Source organism: Otolemur garnettii, unplaced genomic scaffold (assembly GCF_000181295.1).
Source record: "Otolemur garnettii isolate 467f Iridium unplaced genomic scaffold, OtoGar3 scaffold00121, whole genome shotgun sequence".
NCBI lineage: Eukaryota > Metazoa > Chordata > Mammalia > Primates > Galagidae > Otolemur > Otolemur garnettii.
In genome coordinates, this window is record NW_003852516.1 from 5939660 (window position 1) to 5943339 (window position 3680).

Consider the following 3680-nt stretch of genomic DNA (forward strand, 5'->3'; position numbering starts at 1 on the left):
CGGCACTCTACCGAGGGTGATAAAGTGAGACTCTGTCTCAAAAGAAAAAAAGCCTGGTGCTTATGTGATGATCTGCCTGGGTGCTCTGACCTGTGCTTCCAGTGGACAGAGCGCACGTGGTTCTCCTTACTCCTGCATAAGGGGGGAGATACACGGGCACAGTTAAAACAAGAAGGGGAAGCTTTGGTGAATCTGAAACTAAGAAAGCTCTGAGGAAATGAAAACACGGGATCAAATAGAAGAAGGATGTGGGCAGCTGCAGCTGGAGGGCAGGGCTTCTTGAATTGGAAGCAAGATTATCCTCAGCCCAACCCAGAGCTGAGCCAGGACAACATGACTTGAGCAGGTTGGCAGGGTCCATGAACATACAGAAGTTGGTGCTACACAGGGCAGGGCTCAGCTGCTCCAGCACCAAAGCCCTCCACAGGCTCCAGCTTGTGTTCCCACTCTCCCAGCTGGCACTGCCCTCTCCCAGCTGGCCTGAGAGGTGCTCTGTAAGGAACCATCACCAAGCCAGTAGAGGATGCTGAAGTATGGGAAGTGGCTACAGGCAGTACAGGACAAGGTCAGCATTCCATTCAGTGCCACTTCTGCATCTGGCCAGGTCACCTCCAATGCAGGGCATCGCTTAGCTGCTGGCAGCACTGGGGCCAGGAGGGGCAGGGGTCTTGTATGCTTCCAGCTGAGGCAGCCGTGCTGCTCTGAGGTCTCGGTGTGGCTCTGACCAGGACAGTGATGATACCGGCACACAGGAGCAGGATCCACAAAAGACTGGGGCCTGGTGTCCAGTTCTGTCTCATGGTCACAGGGCATGCATCAGGAGCTGGCGAGCCTGGCTCTATACAGAGTGTCTTCTTCCCTGGGGAGGGGAGGGACATTTGCTCAGTAGCTGGCTTTTCCTCTTGTGAACTCCAGAGGTCTGGCCTTTCAGGGACCTGTCAGGCATTGCTGTTCACTCTGTCCTGTCCATCTGTCCTAATTGGTTGCAGAATGAGCATCCTGCATAGGCCCTTGTCTGCAGGAACTCACAGCCAAGCCAGGGACTTGGAACACAAAGTGATCATTTTTATTTTTTAGACTCAGGGTCTCTGTTGCCCATGCTGAAGTGCAGTGACTCAATCACAACTCACCTCGGCCTTGAACTTCTGGGCTCCAGCGATCCTCCTGCCTCAGCCTCCTGAGTAGCTAGGGCTGCAGGTATGCGCCATCGTGCCCAGCCAACATTTTCTAATTAAACTTTGCCAGCATTCTGGCCAATTGGTTGGTTGATTTTCATGGCTTAGTTTACTCCCCTCTCAGGGGAGTAAAGTCAACTTCATTTGATGAAGTCAAACAAATGGACAGAGTCCCCTGGGGCCATGAAAGAGCTGCCAAACCTTTCAGAGTGATTTGGTTGATTACAGAGGCCTCCTCAGGAGCCAGATGTGTGCCCACTGGGGGCTGTTTGCACAGCTTACTCAGCTGTAGCACTTGGTCCACAGAAGGGAATTCAGTTCTGCAGGTCCACTGCCTGCAGGACAGAGGCTGCTGGCCCCTTTCTTGTATTTGTCAGGTTAGGCATGATTTGCCAAAATACCATTCTGCTTGGGTCAGCAAATGGGCAGAACCAGAGAGAAAGCAGGGGGTGACCTGGGGGCCATTTCTGGATCAAGTAAGATTAGGAAAACATCAAATCCAGTTTTGTAAACAAGGTCAGGGCAAATTAACGTGAGAGGTTAATAAGCAGGTGCTACCAGTCATGTGGCAAAGGTAATCTGGGGGGCAATGGGCAGGGCCTTTGCAGTGACAGAAGAACAAGGAAACTAACTTTGCCAAAGGCAGAGGGAGCAGCTGGGGCAGGGGCTGGGAATCGGAAGGATGAGTCCTAACAAAAGGAACAAGGAATTGTGGGAGAAGCCTCCTCTTTGTCTCCGCCCACAGGCCCTCCTCCGTGTGGACAGATGGCTCCCCACCTACATCTCTGCTCTGACATTTCCCCTAGATCAGTTCCCTCCACTCACACTGTTGTTTATACTGTCCAGCAAAATGAAACTCTCCCTATAGGATGCAAATAGAAAGGACAGGAAGCAGAGGTCCTGGTTTAGCCAATCAGAGGAGCAGAAATTACCCCTGGCCATCAGGCAGATTTGAAGGCCAGATTGCATTTTTTTTTTTTTTTTGAGACAGAGTCTCACTCTGTTGCCCTGGGTAGAATGCTGTGGTGTCATAGTTCACAGCACCTCAAACTCCTGTGCTTGAGCAATCCTCTTGCCCCAGCCTCCCTAGTAGCTGGGGCTACAGGTGCCTGCCACAACAGCCAGCTAGTTTTTCTATTTTTAGTAGAGACCCAGTCTTGCTCTTTGCTCAGGCTGGTCTCCAACTCCTGAGCTCAAGCAATCGCATTCCCTTGGCTTCCCAGAGTGTCAGGATTACAGGTGTGAGCCTCAAACAAATTATGGGCACCAGGCCTCAAATGATCCTCTTGCCTCAGGCTCCCAAGTAGCTGGGACTATAGGCATCCACCATGACACCCATATAGTTTTTCTACTGGGTCTCACTCTTGCTCAGGGTGGTCACCAACTTTTGAGCTCAAGTGATCCACCTGGTTGGGCTCCCCAAGTGTTAGAATTACAGGCATGAACCACTGTGCCTGGCAAGAAAGCCTTTTAAAATGCAATCTGGGGCCAGGCACAGTGGCTCACACCTGCAATCCTAGCTCTTTGGGAGGCCACAGCAAGTGGATTGCTTGTGTGCCAAAGTTCAAGACCAGCCTGAACAAGAGTGAGGCTCGCATCTCTACTAAAAATAGAAAAACTAGCAGGCCACTGTAGCAGGCAACTGTAGTCCTGGGAGGCTGAGGCAAGAGGATCACTTAAACCCAGGAGTCTGAGGTTGCTGTGAGCTATGATGTCATGATGATACCGGAAAAGTGGCGCCCCAGCCAGCTCAGCAGAGCAGGGCCTGGTGGACCTGCCATTTCTGTCTCCGTGGCAGCAGCCGGCAAAGGAACCAGCAGACTGGAACAAACGGGGGAGCTTTCCTCCCCCACTAGAGGCTCCAGTAGAGCCGAGCTAGAAGACCTGTAGATCAGGGGAAAACACTGGTGCATCCCTGATTGGTCCATTTTCAATCCTACTCCTGATTGGTCTATTTTATAGACCAATCACAGCTAAGCTATTACCCCTATATAAGACCCCTGAGCGGAGCAGTCTGGGAGCAGATCATCCCAAATCCTCCATGAAGGTAGAGCAGAAGAACAAGACTTCAGCCGGCTGTTGCAGACTTCTGAGAAAGAAGGAACGAGAGCTGTGGCACTTCTACTGCTGATCCTGCTCTACAAGGAGGCTTGCCTCTTTGTATGAGCTGTCTTTGTAAGAGTTAACACTTGCATCCTACCCTGAAAGGAGGTTTGGTTCTTTGAGCTGTAAATAAAACCTCACTGTTCATTCTATGGTCCGTCGACTCATTTGTCAAGACCAAGAGCCTGGAAATCCAGTGTTAAAAATCTGGTATCGGCTCGGCGCCTATGGCTCAACGGGCTAAGGCGCCAGCCATGTACACCTGAGGTGGCGGGTTCGAATCCCCAGCCTGGACCCGCCAAACGACAATGACGGCTGCAACCAAAAAATAGCCGGGCGTTGTGGCGGGTGCCTGTGGTCCCAGCTACTTGGGAGGCAGAGGCAGGAGACTCGCTTGAGCCC

General features: G+C 51.9%; 1 pseudogene; it reads right to left on the reverse strand.

Moving 5' to 3' along the window:
- Positions 1 to 231: 231 nt before the first annotated feature.
- Positions 232 to 800, reverse strand: LOC100949817 (annotated as a pseudogene).
- Between the last annotated feature and the right edge of the window lie 2880 nt (positions 801 to 3680).